We start from the raw sequence: 20445 nt of genomic DNA on the forward strand, positions 1-20445 counted from the left end.
CTTTGCAGCTTGATGCCATGTTGGTCCTTAAGCAGCATGGAAACCACAACTTTACATATAGCCAAGAAAGTGTGCAAAGAGTTCTCCCTTTATAAATTCTGAAAAGTTGTCACTCATTTCAGTTTATCCTTTGTAATCAATGAATCTCTCTACATTGCACAATTAATCACAATACACTTTCATTGAAGAATTCAGGACTGAACAAAAAACTCTATAGGATTTTACAGGATTCAGATCTGGGCTTTGGTAGGGACATTCTAAAACATGAATCTATCTTTGCTGAAGCCATTCTTTTGTTGGTTTAAATATTTGTTTTTGATCTTTGTTATGCTTTATTTTTTTCAGCTTTCTAACAAACATCAGAAGATTCTGTGCATAAATCACCTGGTACTTAAAGCTATTCATGATTCCCTCAACCTTAATTAAAGCCCCAGTTACAACTGAAGAAAAGCACCCCCAAAGCATGATGCTGCCACCACCATTTGATTTTTGCAGATGTGCTGTTGATTTTTTTTTTTTTTTAAACATACCCAAAACCACATACCATTTCTTCCTTTCTATCTCTCTCTCACACACACCCATTCAGAAAGGCCTCCTGGCTCTGCCAGGACTCAAACTTGGTAACTTCATGCTGGGAGGCAACAGGACTACCCACAGAGCCACTGTGCCACCCATGTTCATTATTGATCTTAGTACATAACTGATTCTCTCTCTCTGAGCCGGATGTTGGGACTGAGTGGGTGGAGGTGAGAGTGCGGCGAAAAGAGTGAGTCTCTATTCTTTCATTTCAAACTTACTCTGCACTTTGTAAGTGATTTTAAAGTGCTTTCAATGTATCTTTAGAACTTTATAAATTTGTGTACTTGCTAAGAGAAGAAAGATGTTTGTAAGCTTAGAAGTTGAAGATTCTGGCTTCTCAATATTAAAATTGATGCTTCTTCATTGAAGTACATCTCGGTTTTATAATTGCACCAAGGAGGCAAGAAATGAGGAGTGATGAAGCTTACATATGAGCTATGAAAATGAGCAAAAGCTTTCAAAAGCATCTTACTTTATGAATATTTATGTTACATAATCAAACCTCAACAATATAAGGTGCAGCTGAGGACACTATGAAATGAATCTTGAGTGATTAAGAATATTCCAATATACACATAAGTTTTCCTTTAATCATCTTTATTTTTATTAATGTACTTATTTTTTATATATTGATTGATTGATTCTTCTTTTTTTTTGCATCCTTCTTTCACATCCTAAAGGGATGGAACTGAGACACAAGGAAATGAAAAGAGGGTACACAAACAAGAAATGAGAAGCACTCATGAATCAACTAGGGATCATGTTAAACCAGGACACACACATACATGCAAATAACTTTACCTGGCTTAGTAGCATATGCACAAAAAATTTCTGTTCAAATGTAATTTTTTTTAAAAACATAAAAAAAGGATTTCCCCTTTATTTCTAAATATTAGTATCATTTTTGGGCTGTGTGGTTTCACTGACTCTGTTCTCAAATATTTCATGCAGCTTAAGAGAGGTTTGTAATGTCTTTTCATGTCATGCCTCACGAGCCACGGCCACATTATTTTGGAACATTTATTTCAATGGAAACTGAATATAATGCTTAAATAAATGTAGTGCATTAAAGTTTATTTATCTTGTTTCTTTGCAGCATCGTGCAGGGTCAATATTTGCCTCTAAGTGATTTTCAGCAGCATTTTCTAACATTTTACGGGCAATTTTTACAAGATCTCATAAATTGTATCTGTGTTTTCTTTAACACAAAATGTTTACATTTATTCAGTACCAGTGACTGAATATTATAGAGTAAATATAAACTAAAACCGTATCAACATCAACAAAAGCTATCTTTATACTACAAAGTTGCAACAAAAACTGCATCTGACAAGGCATTTAAATTCAAAGATGGCTTGCATTTGCACAATAATTTTATCATGTAAATAGACTACATAAAGTATGTGAAATAAGAAAAAAAGAAGGAGGACCTGAAAAGTGCAAAGCTTTATTTAATAGGTAAGTGCAACACAGAAGATGAGCAGGTGAATCTCAGTTCTTGATATACTGTATGCTGGATAGATCACTGGAAACCACAAATGAGTGAGCACACTGAGGACTGATGACGGTGAGGGAAACTCAGGCAAGTAACTCCAGTCAAGGAGAAGCGACAAATCAGTGGAGATGTTGCAGTGCAAAGTTTTTTTTCTATTTTCTATTCATAATTTGTACTTCATTTAAATGAACTTATTTCTAATTAGAGCTGTAGGCTTAGAAACTACTTGTGATTTGTATAGCCTGTTTTATCTACTGCATTTAAGTGCCAAACAGTTCCACAGGAGTTTTTATTTGAGACATTTGTGTGCTATAGGCTTTTGGTGTGCTAACTGTAAAGGTGTCTCAAAGCTTGCACAGTCCTTTGCCACTTCTGGGATCAACATTTCACTCTCTGTAAAATTAGGCAGTTTTATATGCATATATACGAGGTCACTCATTTCTACATCTTCCTCAAATGAGTTTTTGATCAGCACATTCTAGACTCATTCAGGAGATGAGTAATAATGCCCCCGAATGTATAACAGCCAGAACATGGAAATTTCACATGTGGCGGGTAAGCATTGTTTCATGAAACCCAAAAAATTGTGTGTGGCAGAGAAAGAATTAATTGGTGTCCACTGCATTCAAGCAGTCACACCGTTTAATGTAGTGGACATTTAGGCATGGATGAAAGAATATCACCTGCAGACAGAGCTTTCCATCTTCCCTGTCATAGTTACACCATCCAGCTAGGTTTATCGACAACTACCCCATCAAGTTAGACCTCTGTTTATCTCTCTCAACTGGTTACTGTTTGCAGCTTGCATCAAGTTAAAGACTGATGCCTGCATACAGAACATCCACAGGCTCTGCATATTCCTGCCTCCACTCTTTATTACATGTAGGATCTCTGAGCGAAACAGACAGTATTGACATATTCTGAATGGAAACTGACCAAGCAGTAGAACTCCACAGGAGACCCTAAGACAACATGATTGACCATGAATCATACAATTCCAAGACATCAATTTTCATTCTGCTAAGCTATCTGCTGCCTTTGACAACCTTTTGTCCACTCATCACTGGATATCCCAGGAACTCCACTTCACCGGTTTAATTCTTACCTTACAGGGAGTTCTTTCAAGGTGGCCTGGGAATTGTAAGGGAAGAAGGAAACCAAAGCAACTTGTCACAGGGTTCCTCAGCGATCAGTTCTTAGACCTCTCCTCTTCTCCAATGGGTCCCATGGTTTCTTTGCATTATTTCTCCAACCATGTCTATGCTGATTACAGGCAGCTCTACCTTTCATTTCAACCATATGCTCCAACAATAGCTACACAAATCTCAGACTGCCTGGGGGACATATCTGCATGGATGGAAAACATCAGATAGAGCTTCTCATCTTCCCTGCCATTCCGACTCAGCAGCACAATCTCACCATACAGCTAGATTCATCAAAAATAATCCCATCAAGTTTGTTTAGGAATCTAGGAGTAATCTTTGATTTTCTGAGACCACATTGCAAGGATAGCACAGTTATGGAGGTTTGTATTGCACAACATCAGGAAGATCAGGCCCTTCCTAGCAAAGCATGCTTCTCATCCAGGCCCTTGTCATTTCTAGGCTGTACTTTTGCAATGCTATTGGCTGGACTTCTATCATGTACAGAGCAGTTTAGGGCTCTGTACACTCCGATCTGCACTCCCTGTTAAGACTCTACATACATAACGTGAGGTCACGGGCTTGAAGGCACTAGAAAGTTTCAGAGGGATTCAAACACCTAGAAAGAGCTGAGGATAGAGAGCACAATGCTCTTGATAGAGCCAGCATCTACAGAGGATCTAGATGGAACCAGCGAGAATGACCAGGCTTTGACATGAAACAGCCTCAGTAGCCAAGTTGAGAAAATTAGTTGAGAAAACTAAATTGACACTGTCATCTTCATTGATCTATCCAAACTATAGAGCAACACAGAGTACAAAGTGGAGCAATGATGGAGAGAGAAACTCAAATAAGTAAATTCAGTTTTAGAAGTCCTTGTGAACAGACATTGCTAATAGCAGACATTGACTGTGTGTAACAGTTAGGTATTGAAGAAGTACTAGATTATGTGCCAGTTGAAAACAGGTAATGGGTGATAATTCCAGGGAGTGTGAGCAGAGTGAGGTTAGTGAGTGTGACAATAGTGAAGAGGAACATAGGTAATATGTTACAAATATTGTAATAATAATAATTCATGTACATTATTAGAGTATTTTAAAACAGTATTTTGGGGGAATGCTGTGTTATATTTCAGCTAAACTGACAGATACCTTAATTAACAGATCATTAGTTGATATATATTCAGATAGAAATATGATAAAATGTTTACTAAACTTATTAAACATAAACTAATGATTAACATGTCTTTATTTAATATAAATGTCAATGCTTACAAATGTCATTAAGCTTTCAAATCATGTGATCATGCACTTTTTATTAATGATGTCAACAGACATTATATAATGTGTTAAAAACTATGGTAGTGCTAAACGTAAAACAAAGTGCGAGATGAGGATCTGCAACAAATAAGGAGTTTACTGATGACGAAGGAGAATACGGACAATATACAAGATTACATTCAGCATTAACATATCAACAATACATTTACACATCTACAATAAATTTAGGTTAGGTTCCAATACATTTAATCACGGATGAGGGAGAACTGAACAGACCGGGTATTTAAACACTCAGGAGGTGATGAGGGAACTGGAAACAGGTGGGGATCAATCACTTAACAAAAACAAGAACAGGAAGACCAAAAAAGGAAAAAGAAAGTTCATAAACGTGACATAATGATTAAAAACTTTTTTTTTTAAATATCCCTTTAAATGCTAACCAATGTCATTACACTTCAGTTCATATATATTTATAAATGTTTACTAATAATTTATTATATTTATGGGCATTTGACTGTTATTTGCTGTAATCACGTTTGTGTAAAGGGTGGTTAATTATATCTAGCTAAATGCTTGCTAAAAACATAACATACATTGTAATTTGGGGTTCGAGCCTTGTCACAAACAAATTTTTCATCTAAATGTGGTGGGATGACCCTAAGAGGTCAGTAGTAACCAGAGGAAAGGGGCCATGAGGTGACTTTAATAAACATGCACATTTTTTTCAGACAGGTAGAAAGAATTAAAACATCACATCACCAATCTTTAATTCAAATACCCACATGAAAACAAAGTAAAAAAAAAAAAAAAAAAAAAAAAGAACAAATAGAAAACCAACTTTAGATGGCCACAGGTTACCCAGAAAGTGAAGACAGAAGTGGCATGAGCAAAAGTATCAAGCTAGACAAGTCTCAAAAAAGATAAATGCACACACTACATTCACAAAAAAAATGTAAAAAGCACAGAAAATCCACAAATACATTCAAAATTCACAAATGCACAAAAAATTAATAAATGCACACACGATTCAGAAATGCAAATACACCTTGATTTACAAACTGCTTGCGGTCTGTGAACTTCACTGCATTTGTGTGTGAATTTTGAGACTCCCCTGACTTGGCCCAACACACAAATGCATTTTTTAAACGGGGAATGATCAGCAACCAATCAGATATCTCCCTTGTTTTAGCCAATCACAAGAATGCACCCCACGTGGGGGGATCGTTTACTTCTAAGCCAATCACATGAACGCGTTCACACAGCGCGATATGCCTGTGTCGCAAGCGCGAGCTAGCTCGGTGGAGTTCTGTCTTTCTGTTGGTTGAGACCTCAACATGGCTTCTGGTTGCTGATCATTCTCCGTTTAAAAAGAATGCATTTGTGTGTTGGGCCAAGTCAGGGTGTGTGCAATATGTGAATTTTGTATGTATTTGTGAATCTTCTGTGGTTTTTACATTTTGTGTGTGCATTTGTGAATTTTGTGCGCATTGGTGTATCCTGTGTGTGTATTTATGAATCATGTGTGTGCATGCATGAATTCTGTGTGTGCATATGTGAATGTAGTGTGTGCATTTATCTTTTTTGAGACTCGTCTAGCTCCATACAAAAGTGTTCTCGCAGCAGTAAAGCTAACAGCAAACCTACAGAAAAACTAAGCGAAAAAAACAAAAGCCCTATTCGGACGGGACTAGTTTTACAGGAGGTCATTTGAGAAATCTGTGTTTCACAGACGTACTTGGTGATTTTAATTCCGTCAGAATCTGCCACATCTGTTTTTTTCTCACACGACCTCTATGATAATTCCAGAGCAAATTACCTACTGGTTTTCAGCAAACTCAGTGATCCACTGAGAAAACTAATCCCGTCTGAATGCGAATGTCTGTGATTGCCAGCAGTATTTTATGAAACATGGGTTTAGCCTACTACAAAAAGGAAAAACCAAGTCAAGTCAGTTCACCTTAATTTATATAGCACTTTAAAATACATTGCGTCAAAGCAACTGGACAACATTTATTAGTAAAACAGTGTCTCAATAATGCAAAATGATAGTTAAAGGCAGTTCATCATTGAATTCAGTTGTCATCTCTGTTCAGTTAAATAGTGTCTGTGCATTTATTTGCAATCAAGTCAGTGATATCGCTGTAGATGAAGTGACCCCAACTAAGCAAGCCAGAGGCGACAGCGGCAAGGAACCGAAACTCCATCGGTGACAGAATGGAGAAAAAAACCTTGGGAGGGACAGAAAGGTAAACTTAAGAAACCACACATTAATATTGTTTTGCTATACTAGCCATTTAGGATTTATTGTGTAATAATATTAATCAATCCGAACGATTGTATGCAATGCACGCATACGGTGCGCGTGATCTCTGTGACTCCCAGATGCACAAATCAGACCATCCCACCTCTGTAATAAACACAGAGATGTTAGTCCCATCTGAATTGGTACATGAAAATCACAGACGTCAGGTGGTAAAAATCGAAACTCAAACGTAGTTTAGAAAACTAGTCCCGTCCGAATAGGGCTAAAGATAAAGTGATCAAACCACCACACAATCTCAGCCACCTCGCCACTGCCATTCACACAGTGAGGGCAACTCAGTGGCTACCATTGGCTTAAGAAACCAAAACTTAACCTACAAAAAAAAAAAAAAAAAAAAAAAACACCTTAATTAACAGTGGGCAATGCAGGTGATACAAACACAAGTCAGCATTGTAACAATCACTATTAACCCAGTTTCTTTGGGGCCTAATCTCTTCTCTGACACGCTGGGTCCCAAATTAACAGAACAAAAAAAACAAAAAAACATAAAAGTATTGAATCTAAAGTAAAAGAGGAAGGGATCGAACAAACAATCTTCCCTACTTTTTTATATAATGCCTGGGCTGCTGGGACTGCCCAAACCATGGTTCCATTAAATAAATAAAAATCCTCTTTTGTGCCAAATTCAAAGTCTGCTTTGTCAAATCTTCCACATGTACAGCACATACATACAGAGAATTTAAATTGTGTTACTCTCAGACCCTTGGTGCATACAGATAACACGAATAGTAGAATGGAAAAATAGATAAATACAGATTAAACATATATAACACAGCTATACTGTATTTTTTTGGGAAGTTGTGGCCTAGTGGTTAGAGAGTTTGACTTCTAAACCTAGGGTTGTGGGTTCGAATCAGATGCTGGCAATACGATGACTTAGGTGCCCATGAGCAAGGCCGCAACATAAAAATGGCTGCCCACTGCTCCAGGTGTGTGTTCACGGTGTGTGTGTGTGTGTGTGCACTTTGGATGGGTTAAATGCAGAGCACAAATTCTGAGTATGGGTCATCATACTTGGCTGAATGTCACTTCACTCACTCAAATATACAAGTAAGGACATGTAAAAAAGTTAAAGGAGTGTCACAGGTCAGGAGGGCCAAGCTGGACTGCGCCCACCCCTAAACCAGGACCACCTCGAGGAGCGTATCAGAGGGAAGAGTCGGAGACAGAGAATAAATTTAACAAGTTTTATTTTGAAGTAAAAGCAAATTGGGAATCCTAACCTAAAATCTTCTTTGTTACCCTCAGGGATTGAAGGTGAACAGTGCAGCGACCGGGGACTCTCCCGCCCTCTTCCTCTGTGCGGGCCCCGCAATAGATGGACAGATGGGTGGTCAAGTAGGTATTTCACAGGTGGGAATACGATCGGCAAGCCAGCAGTCTGGTAAGTCTCCTCTGGTAATTAAATACTTCCAAACTTCCTTCCCTTTTTCACAGATGCAGAATTTGGGACGGGTGGATATCGGTCAGGTCCGTACACGGCAGATACACAGCCTTGAGGTGGGGATGTGTTTGGCAAGTGAGGGGTCCGGTAAGTCTCCTCCGGTAAGCATGTAATTCCAGCCTTCCTTCTTCCACAGGTACGGAATTTGAGGTGAATGATATCAGTCGAGTACGTATACGGCAGGTGCACGGTCTTACAATAAGGTGGCTTCTCTTGACACCGTCAGAGTGGATATTCCAGACAAAGCGTGCCCATCTCACGTTCGTGACAAAGGACAGTCACCTCTCTCAGCACAGGTGGGCCACAAGGATGCAACAAACTCTAAGTCAACAGGCTGTGCAGGATTTCTACTGAAACAGACAGAATGAATGCTTCAGACAAAGTATACAGTTCACATGCGTTGGAAGGAACAAACACTTCTCACAATACAGATGAATAGCAGGGATACAGCAGACTCGAAGTCAACAGGCTGAATGGGGCTTCTTCTGAGGCAGATAGTAAATATTTCAACAGGGCATCTCTTCTCCTATTAGCACAACAGAGGGGTTAATTCACATCCCAGATGATAATTCCTCAACCTCCAGACAGTTGGAACAAATCAGTGTCGCAGGACTCTTACTATTGACAGTCAGCCCTCATGACACATAGAGAGTGCATGGCAAAAAGGAATGTAGCTTACACACACACACGACAATTCCACTTCAAACATATATTGTGGGGGAAAACATCAATTTTAGCCACTGCAAACTCACTTCACGAAGTGCAATTTAAAGCCAGCACTCACATTCGGGTTTCTGTCTGAGGGGAAGGGGTCGCAATCCTCACTGCCACTGAGGATGTTCTGAGACGTTTTTTTCTTCACAGTCACAGGCAGAGTTCACATCACCATTTATAGAGGAGGGAGAGGTAAGAGATCGGTAATGAATCAGTACAATCCACTCAGTGATATTTATGATCGTGATCCAAACACTCCAAACCACATCCAATTCAGTGTCAAACGTGTGCAATTACAGTTACTCAGCTCCTCTCCAATGCAAACAGGGTAATTCACTCTCCTTCTGTTGTCCTTGAATCCCTCCTCAAGCAACACTGTCCTCTTCATTCACCCGTCCTCCAGTAACTATTACCACCCAATAAAACGACTTTTCACAAGGGAGAAAAACCACGCACACCACCTCTCTCTCTTGCTTTTTATCCTCTCCACTGTTGATGAGGCCTCACGCAAACTCTGAGTAAATCCCCCACACCTGTTGCCAATCCGTCATTTGGGGTTGTCACAGCAACAAACGCACACACAGGCCTGGGAACAGGGTTACACTCAAAGCGTTCCCCCGGGAACACTGCTTCAGTGGGAATAAGTTCCACATGCCATTTGTCACACTGTGACAGGAGCACAAAGCAAATGGCAGATAGAGTGCAAACCAGTGAAATAAACGAACAGTGCAGATATGATGATTGTAGTGCAAAAGAGCTTATTCAGTCTGATTAAAGTTACAAAAGGCTTAGAGACCAGAGGGCAGAGGTTTGGAGGGAGTTCAGCTTCCTGACAGCCTGATGAATGAAGCTGTCTTCCGGTCTGCTGGTCCTGGCCTGGAGACTCTGTAGTCTCCTTCATGATAGCAGTCTGAAGAAGCTGTGTAGTGGGAGAGTGGGATCTGGTGTTGTGTATGTTCTGGAAGGTGGGGAGAGAGACACCAGTGATCTCCTCAGCTGCTCTCACTATGTGTTGAAGGGTCTTGCAGTATGACACGTTGCAGGTGCCATACCACACAGTGATGCAGCTCGTCAAAATGCTCTCGATGGTGCCTCTGTAGAAGGTGTACATGATGGGTGCTGGGGCTCTATCTTCTCAGTTTGCAGAGGAAGTAGAGCTTTCTTAGCCACTGCTGCTGTGTTGTCAGTCTAGAAGATTATTTTGTGCCTAAAAGTGAGTGAGGAAGCCATTCATTCCGCAGTGAGGGTTTGTAGTCCGTAATGGTCTGTATCCTCTGCCACAGGCTCAGAGTGTCTCTGCTGTCACTGAAACGATATGCTATTCTCCTGGAGTGCTCTTAGCCTCTCTGATGCCGCAGGATAGATTGGCCCAAGCCGTCTTGAGGCCCACCACATCTCCAGGTCTGAAGGCATTGTTCCGAGCCTTAAGGAGTCTGTAGACCTCCCTGGTCAGTTATGGTTTCTGGTTGGCCCAGACAGTGATGGTCATTGTGACTGTTAAATCATAAATACACTTGTTGATGTAGGCAGTGACAGTCTCTAAGTACTCTTGGAGGTCTGTGGTGTTATTGTATGTGGCAGCCTGCTTTAACATATTCCAGTCAGTGCTATTAAAACAGGTCTTGAAGTACCTCTGACAACCCTTCCGGCAACATTTGTATCTTTTTGTCAACTGGTTTAGCGACTTTAACAAGCAGACTGTATTAGGGATGCATCAATCCGATACTGAGGATCGGCTCCAATACTGACATTTCTTATATTTCTGATACCAGATCGGGAATCGGTCAGAGAAACCAATCCAAATCAAATACTGTGTTTATCCAATTCTGTGTTATTGTTAAGCCAAAAAAAAAAAAAAAAAAAAACATTATAAAGCATCATAAAGTCAAAGTACAAGTGTTCTGAAGCTGTTCTGTTGTTCAGTGTGAGGTACAGATTAATACTTAAGTCATTCAATTCATGTTCACGTAAACTCTCCTCTGCGGCTGTCTCTCAAATCTGTGTTGCGTTTGGTTACGACAGTCAATATGATGAAACTCTCTCAAAGACGGTTTAAAGAAAAGGCTCAGTATACTATAGCACAGATTTTTTTCTTTGTGCTTTGAACTACTCTATGTGGAGCTGCGCACCTGTTGCCATATTTTCATAATAACTCAATCGCTGCTCAAAACTAGCCCAATCATGTATCTAATAATAATAATTATAAATCCTTAAATTTTTTTTCTTGACACTCAAAGCGCTTACATAGTCAGGGAGTATCTCCTCATCCACCACCAATGTGCAGCATCTACCTGGATGATGCGACGGCAGCCATAGTGCGCCAGAATGCTCACCACACACCAGCTTACTGGAGGAGAGGAGACGGAGTGATGAAGCCAATCAGCAGATATGGGGATTGTTAGGAGGCCATGATGGTCAGAGGCCAATGGGCGAATTTAGCCAGGATGCCGAGGTCACACCAGTAAAAACAGTAAAAACTGTATATTCTATGGCCCTACACCAACCCTACACCTAAACCTCACAGGAAACTTTGTGGATTTTTACTTTCTCAATAAACTCATTCAGTATGATTTAGAAGCGTTTTGAAAAATGGGGACATGGTTTATGTCCTCATAAGTCACCCTCTCCTTGTAATACCCGTGTCATACCCATGTCATTATACAGAGTTGTGTCCTGATATGTCAAAAACAAGAGCACACACACTTGCTTGCTCTCTCTTTCTAAAGTAGCATACATATCTAGAATTTCAAGAATCTTCTCATATATATTATCTAATATCTTATGGTCTTATGCCAGTGAATAATTTTCTTTAGGTTCTAACATGAAATGCTTAGGCAATAAAAAGTACTGCTTAAGATTTAAAGACAATTAATGTACTTTTTTACACTAAAATACCATCTGATAAATCAGTGTTAGCATTAACTCACAGCCACTACTTCACAATAATCATGCATTCAAAAAACTAAAAATTGGAAATGTTTACAATGTTTACACCAGTGGTAAATAATCATAATGATATGTTTATTTTGTATAGCAGTTTTAATAATACTCAATGTCGCTTTACAATGATCTAGATATACTGTACACAGGACCTAGTTTATTTGTATAATTTGTCATGTTTCTGAGAATTGTGACATAATAGAAGTTGGGTCAGGGAAACAAGTGACAAAAAAGATATGTTGGTCTTTTTGAGTAGAAAAGAGGCAGCAAAAAGGTGCATCACAAAAATTGTCATATTATGAACCGCAAACAAATCATGAACCAAAAAGAATGGGTAGGAACGCCATGGAACAACAAACCCCTTCACACGTGCCATTTAATTCCCATGAGGAATCTGCAAACAAAAGAACAAGAAGAAAGCTGTTAGTTTTGTTGAGATCTATTGAAGCACTGTTCAGAGGCATTTTCAAACTAATGATTGACTATAAATGGACCTATATAAACTAAGTTGAGTTACATTGTCTTTTAGGGCTAGTTGGCTGATATGTGTACTATATTACATATTATATTTTTACTTATATCATTAAATAAAGTTGTTATTATAATTTAAAAAAATGCATTATATTTACATTTTTATTTTTAAATAATACTGCCAGCTGATAGGGCTCTCTGTATGTTTACATCATTAAGTTGGGGGAGTTGTTTTTTTCTTGAGAAAAATTAATGCCTACCTTGTGTAGCCTACCTAATATTTATCCAAATGAGTAAATATTAAATCAAATCACAATCATTTAATTGAATTGAAATAATAAAAAAGTGTAGCTTACCAGAAATTGTAGCCTACCATGTAATCATTGTAACATGTCACTAAACCTAATAAAATTCAGCCTAATTACTAAAATGTTTGTGAGAAAAAAAGTCTTGCAAAAGTTGCCAGAAACTGTCAGCACATAAACCTGTATAAAATATAAAGGCTTTGTTATTTAAATGATGTGCTGATACTGATGGTGTTGGATCTGTTTGAGTCCCACAGTCCTTCATCGGCTTGTTACTGCAGTTGAAACTGTAGTTGTGCTCTGTGTGATCTGGCCACTGGGTTCCGACATCACACGTCTGCAGAGGCATATTCTCCAAATTCCCGACATCCACATTTGTTTCCATAGCTTCAGGTTCAGTAGTTGAATTCTGGTGTAATGGCTGAAGACATCTTCTTTTGGGGGAGGGTCTAGCTGGTGTTACCTAAAGGGAACAAAAAGAAGATAGGTGCATTAGTTAAACATGACCATTACACATATTTAAATAAACGAAATGTGATGCAATAATATGGCTATCCAAGAGACCTACTTACATGACATTCATAACCCATGAACAACACAGGACAGGGGTTTTCTCTTGTAGGTTGTCCGTCAGGAAAATGTATCCCACACACCTTAGAGTGGTAATGAAGATGAATACATAATTAGCGATGAATTGGTGGTAAAAGTACTTCTCAAACAAGTGTGAACAAGACAGCACTTTAAATAGCACTGTGCACTTTCTATTAGTTAACGTCAAACATGCACAATTGCACTTTACCATCTTATTTATGATGCGTGTCTATGTATATGTCTGTGTCTGTGTATATGATTGTTCTTATTTTTGTGGGGTGAGGGCCAAAACTGTTGTTTATCCTGTCTTGTCCATCATATTTGTTTTGTCTAGTCTTTTGTGATAAGAGTCCTGTTGTATCAGATGTACTATATGGCACATATTAGGTTTCTGCAAGGACGAACATCTCCATTTATAGTTGACATAGTGGTTTAATTATATATTTTTTAATCCAAGCAAACAACGAGGACTAAAATTTAAGCTGATGCAAAGAGAGGAACTTCAGTTTACCAAGCAGAAACGTAAGAGCATACAAATACTCATACAGGGGAAAGAGCAAATGAGATTTGATGGATGATACCACCAGGAAAACCAGAGAATGAAGCTATGAAAAGAGTCACTCAACCACCTGAGTAAAAGCATCAGCGCTGTTTCTTATGGGGTCTATAGCTCATACTAAACCTCTGTTTCGTTTAGTTAAATGTATGATACTTGCATTTCCTTGGCCTGGAATGAGCTTCTGGATGCAAAGTCATGATGGTTTCGGGGTTCAGTGGTGTAGGAGTCTCGATCTCGTTCTTCCAGTTCTGAAGAGTGATGAATTCCAAAGGTGTCCTGACTCGATGGTGATTGGGAATTTCTTCCCAGTGGAAAGTGAATAGGACTAAAAGAGACATCAGTTGAGATCGTAATATCTTTGGTGAATGGAAAAATCAAGGCATGGGGCCTGGCGCAGACTTAGCAGTCCAAGAGCATTCTAGCTCACATACTCTTAGCAAAAGAAAGGAAAAACAGAGGGCAGAACTGGTATGGGCATTTTTAAAGTCTTAGACAGTTCACGCCTCTTAGGAAGGTCTTGTCCAATGATAAAGGCTGAAATTCCAAGGGGGAGTTTGGAAATACTGGGGAGTTTTACAACCCCTTTGTGTGAAAGCCTGGTAATTGGAATATTTAAATCAATTATTGTCTAATTCAGGGTTCCTCAAATCTTGTCCTGGAGGGCCAATGCACTGCAGAGTTTAGCTCCAACCCTGATCAAACTCACCTACCTGTGATTATTTTTTTAATGATCCTGAAGACATTGCTCAGGTGTGTTTGAGTAGGGTTAAAGCTAAACTCTGCAGGAAAGTGGATCTCGTGGGGCAGATTTGAGGATCCCTGAGTCAAACAATGCAACTTCTATCAATATGGGACACAATTTGGGCATTATTAAAAAAAAAAAAAAAACATATACATAATAAAGAAATAAATTTCACAAGTAGTATTAGAGAATCTCATTTTGCTTGTGATTTTGCAACAAACCGGAATGTTACACACATGTTCTCTAAATATTGGGTTGAATGGGAAAAAAGTTATTAGTGGATCTGTTCATTAATAATAAATTTATTGCACACTGCACAGATTTAGTAACTCATGGAGGTCTATCTGACTTAAAGCCCCATGGAGCCGGTGACAGTCACATCCATGTTGTTAAAGAGTAGGGCAGCCCCCTAATATTCAACTTAACTTAGTCAGTTAATTGCTGAAATAAATGTGTCCATGTCAATGACAGACAGATAGTTAATGTCTGGTCAATTAAAGGAAATCCAAATGTTCACCTTTTATCAACCTTAAAAAATAAACAGAGATGCCATGCGGATCCATATGTAAAGCTTTATTTAACAGACGTGGTCTGGCAAGGAGGGTTGACCAAATCAACAGATATAGCACAGGCAAAACGAATAACACAATCCAGAGGGTGAGGCAAACAGGTAATCCACAAACAAGCAATAGTCCAGACAAGGTTCAAACATAATCCAAAATGGCTAGACAAAGGGAAGATTCACATAATAAAGCCTAGACTAAGAACTAGGATTGGGAACTGGCTCTCTGATTTCGCTTTCAATAACACGCTAAACCAGGGGTTCCCAAACTTTTTAGCCCGCGACCCCATGATAAATGCGCTGCTGCCCCGCGAACCCCCCCCCCCAAAAAACCACCTCTCGTCGCGTGAAATGTACAGCAAATCGATTTAATGCCCAGTCTCAAAGCACACGAAGTTATATTTTATTGTTCTGCGTGCAAAATCAGTGTTACAATTCTGCATGAGCTGCTCGATATCCACCTGTTCTCTCTCGGAAAGTAACTGTGCAGCTATGTTGGGTTGAACTCGTTCATTATTCTGCCATCAGGAACCAGTCGAGTAAGTCTGAGCTGCTCACACGCGTGCTCACACCCGTGCGCGCGCACACACACGCGCACACACACACACACACACACACTCATGCTAATCCGCTAGATGTGTCACTTTATGCTTTCCATGGTGACGCGTCATTGCTTGTCACATGACATACCGCAGCAACAACAGAGCTGAATGAATGATCTGCTTTTGTCATTTTTCCTTTTTTATTCAAAATATTAACAAATTTGTTAGATATGGCATGAAATAGCTGATATTCCGATTGTCAAATATGTGCAAGTGGAAGTGTTTTGTTGTTTAAACACCTTTATAACGATCGCGTTAGTTGAGCTGTATGCGCGATGGGCGCCGCCATCTTAGTTTGTGCCGCAGACGCAGTTCAGAGAATCAGATCTGTTGGATTTACAACACGTGAATTCATCCACTTCTCCCAAAATACATAAAAGTAAGTGGCTGGTGAACTGGGAGAATAATGGAGTAAACTTTACAGTTACTTACACAATGTGTATCTGATATGAATAAAATGTGTCTAATTATAATGTAAAAGATTATTATTGCCTCTTCCTTTGACATCAGTGTGTATTTTACAAACTCTAAATGTATTGTTTTTTCTAGTACTTATATGTCTGAAACCTAAAATAAACATTATGTGGTTGAAAACACTGAAAAGTTGTGATGACAGCTCTGAGCGCACTTGTCTCTGGCTCAGCGCCAGCCAACTCGCGAGAGCACATTTGAATTTCACGTCATGCACTGACCGGTGTGGTCGTACACTCCAGGGACTAGCCTAGACTGAACACACCGGTGTGATCGTACGTGCAATGCAAAAGAGTTAAATTAATTGAAACAAAAATATATAAAGCCTATATCGAAATCATCTCGCGACCCCTGCGCCGGGGTCCCGCGACCCCTACTTTGGGAACCACTGCGCTAAACAATACTCTGCATTGAATGGTGGTGTGAGACTGATTTATATGGTGTGTCTGTGTTATTGGCCACAGCTGAAAATGTAATTAGTGAAATGGAGCATGTGAAATGTAATATTTGTGTTTCACTGTGTAATGTGAAAGTCAATGTAATTGGCGGGCGACCTCTGGTGGCAAGCAGATGGAAATCCATGGACAGGATTTGTGTCATCCTTGAACTCATGTTTTATTGTTGAGCTGTTAAATTGTTGTGTTGAAAAAAAAATCTGTATAATTCTATACGAGTGGAATATGGGGAGATGGGTTTAGGGTGGGAGTGAATGGCTGTCCCTATTTTGACACACTGGCTACGTTTACATGAAACCGAATAATCTGTTTGTAATTGGATTGATGGCTCAATCGGACTGAAAAGCCTTCATTTAAACACCTTAATCGATCTGATTGAGCTCAATCGGAATGAAATTTCGATCGAACTGAAGGGGGTAGTTTATTCCTCTTATAATATGATTGAAAGTGCATGTAAACACTTGATCGGATTGAACCATGAACTGAAAGGTCTATGCATGTGAAGTGATGCAGAAATAACGTAATGATGTATGGCTCTTATTTTTGAATAAAGCATTGTATAAATGTGTGTCCTGTCTTTATAAAACTCTCCTTTCACTCGGCAGCTGTGAAGTGGAGCAGAACAACCTTGTTTTGAATACTCATCCACAGGCAACCCGGTTTGTAAGTGGGGGAGGGGCTTTTTTGTGATAAATAAGCAGCACAGCACAGTGGTTTGTATGTACATTTATACATAAATGGATGAATATTAATTCTGCTGTTAAGAACAAATAAAGAAACCGTGTAGGAGAGAAATAGAATAGAAACAGTGAGAAACCCTATATTATCAATATGTCACTTTCACTTTTCCTTTCACTATTTGTGCAGTGTGTGCATGTCAAAAAAATATATCCGATTTGACGCTTGTGACATATACTGTACATTATTGCAGGTCCTCTATGCTCCAGCTCTCTCAAACAAATCGTTTCCTACAAAGTCCCTCCTTCCGACAAGAACAATCTGCTCTGATTGCACATCCATCCTATCCTATCCTAAAGTTGCAAAGACTAAAGTCTTAAATCCAAAGAGATATTCTTTATCAACGTTAAGACTCTGCCACACCCTCTAAAACAGCTCATTCAAACACGCCCCCTCATGTCTATGTCATGATGTGGAAATATTTGTATAATGCCGCCCAAATGTTCACGCAAAGAAAGAAGGCGTGTGTCGCGTTATGCGGTATCGCGGCAGCTCTTAACTTTGTAAGCTATTATTACAAAAAAAAATAACGACTACGCCACCCAGAACGAACTCTGGGAAAAGCCCAAAGGGCACAGGTTCAATTTCTCAGAAAATGACCAAGAGGCATGGGTACCTTGTATAAAACTTATACATCTTTATTTAACAAACAATTAAAAAAAACAAGATGGTCTCGTTCAATGAATCATACGTAACCGCAAGGAGATTCCACACAGCAAGCAGCACCACCTGCTGCAAAACAAACAAAAGAAGAAAACAAACACCACAACAAGAGAGCTGGGGCTTACTACTAAGGTGGCAGGCTGGACACCGGGCTTCAAAAATGCCCGTAATAGTAATAATGATAACCACACACACACGTGCCTCAAACCACTCACCCTCCAAAGAATTCACGGCAACTCCACACCACTCTAGTGTACAGCGAGATAACCACACGGGAAGGGTCAGCCTGCCCTCTCCAGGCCCCAGCTCCAGCACAAAAAAAAAGAAAAGGTTACAACAACAAAAGAAATAAGAGGACAAATTTTGAAATACCAAGCCGACGTTACAAAATATAAAGCAAGAAAAATAAATGCAACCAAAATAAACAAAAATAAAAAAAACACACAAATGTACATGAAACACAAAAGACCAAACGAGCGTTAGCAAATGCAATGCCAACAGATGCACAGCATGCATTTAACAAAAGCAAAACGAATATTAACAACAGAAGAGAAAAAAGAACAAAAATGAAAACACAAAAGAACAGGGAACAAAAATGTTTACACAAAATCAATACATACAACCCAAATCATTAAACAAAACAGAATTAAAGCAAAACGGCAGTGTTGAAGGTGCCAGCCATGCTGAAATCAAGTTGTTACTGGAAGTGAAACAAGCCCACTCACAGAATGATTTCACTTCCTAAAACACAAAAGAATTATAGCCCCATTTACCTTCATGAGGGCAAAAAGGGAAATAGGAAGTTATACATACCAAATCGTGCAAAACACATCCATACGGCGGCCACCCCTCTGTTCGATCACATTCCGACAGCAGAATTCAACCACAAAGATGTCACATGGAGTTTGCACGTACAGCGGAGCGCAACGGCAAAGCAACGGTTGTTAATCTATGGGTGCAACATGCACTCACCCGAACGCCAGCTCAAACAAAGTTACTGTTAGCAAACAACAAACATAACAAAAGCACTTTTAGCGTCTACCACACGGAAAACCTCGGAGAAAACACCCATACATACCCTCTCGTGCAACACAACGAGACGCCGGAAGTGAGATCGCCAGATATGACGCAATACTCGTTTTACCGAACCACTCACCTTATATACATGCTCCCTCGCAAATGTTACCCGAGGGGGGGGGGGCGTGGTAGAAAAGGACCGCAGCAATAATTTGCGTTTCACCACACGTGGTTTCAGTAACCGCAGTTAGTGTTGAAGCAGCCATGACCGGGAGCAAAAGCACTTTAATTGGCATTCTGAAAGTAGATCCATTTAGGAATCTTTAAGGCTACTTAAAACAGAACAGCAATCACGTTTTATGGATGACTATTTCTTGAACCTAGGAGAGGAGGTAAATCTGACTTATGACAATCTGGTTTTTCTGAATCAGCTACTGTAAGTATGTTTTGTTATTAGTTTAAGTATTTGCTGTTGACTGTTCAAATGTAGAGTTTTTCACATCATTTGTGTGAGAGAGAGAAAGGGTCACACAGTGGAGTCGGCTGTCTTAACCGTCAGTAGCTTGTGTACTGCAAACACATAGGAGCTTCATCACTTTGTCTATCACACCACTCTGTTTCTCTTACAGGCTGGAACTGATGGTAAAACTAAGAACATTATTAACTGTCTTTACATTTATTTTGAAAGATGAAGCTTGCGATTATGGAAAGGGGCGCTACATTTCCGACGAGTGCTTGCAGTGTTAGGCCAATCACAATGCACTGGGTGAGTTGGCCAATCAGAGCAGATTGTTCTTGTCGGAAGGAGGGACTTTGTAGAAAACGATGTGTTTGAGAGAGGTGGAGCATAGAGGACCTACAATAATGTACAGTATATGAAAAATAATGTATTTTTTTTAATTAAAGGATGTCAACATATGACACCAAATACACAAAATAATGTTCAATCAGGACCACTTCCGTCTAGTATATTTATGACAATTATAATTGCATACAGTTGGCGTAGGTGTTGGCGGTATGGTTTTGTTCTGGGCAACACTCCACACGCCTGTCCATGCAGCCATGCTTGGACAGAGCGGGGAGAGCAGCAAGACAAACCCCCCTGGGGTACAGAACACAACCATTATAAGCATATATAATTACAATTCACAATTACATAAGTTTTAAACAAAATGTGACAGAGACTGCTTTCCAATGAAGAGACTGTAAAGAAAGAATAAAGTTAGATCGGATTACAGGTTCAGTTGGTGGAGTTGGGGTTGGAGGAGGGAGTTAATTGCAAGCAGCGATGCGATGGAAGAGACACTGAAGAATGGGAATTTAATAGACCACAGGTGATAGGTGTCAACACT

At 39.5% G+C, this 20445-nt stretch overlaps 1 protein-coding gene across 1 annotated transcript in view; it reads left to right on the top strand.

Annotated features, from left to right (window-relative positions):
• Window positions 1-428: 428 nt before the first annotated feature.
• The window catches only part of LOC113081044 (NACHT, LRR and PYD domains-containing protein 3-like), a 68396-nt gene continuing 48379 nt past the window's right edge, over window positions 429-20445 (top strand). The window contains exon 1 of the mRNA XM_026253098.1: window positions 429-766. The gene's annotated coding sequence lies outside the window, so the exon portion shown is untranslated. The remainder of the gene's footprint in view (window positions 767-20445) is intronic.

The sequence above is a fragment of the Carassius auratus genome, unplaced genomic scaffold, assembly GCF_003368295.1.
Source record: "Carassius auratus strain Wakin unplaced genomic scaffold, ASM336829v1 scaf_tig00032943, whole genome shotgun sequence".
Lineage (NCBI taxonomy): Eukaryota > Metazoa > Chordata > Actinopteri > Cypriniformes > Cyprinidae > Carassius > Carassius auratus.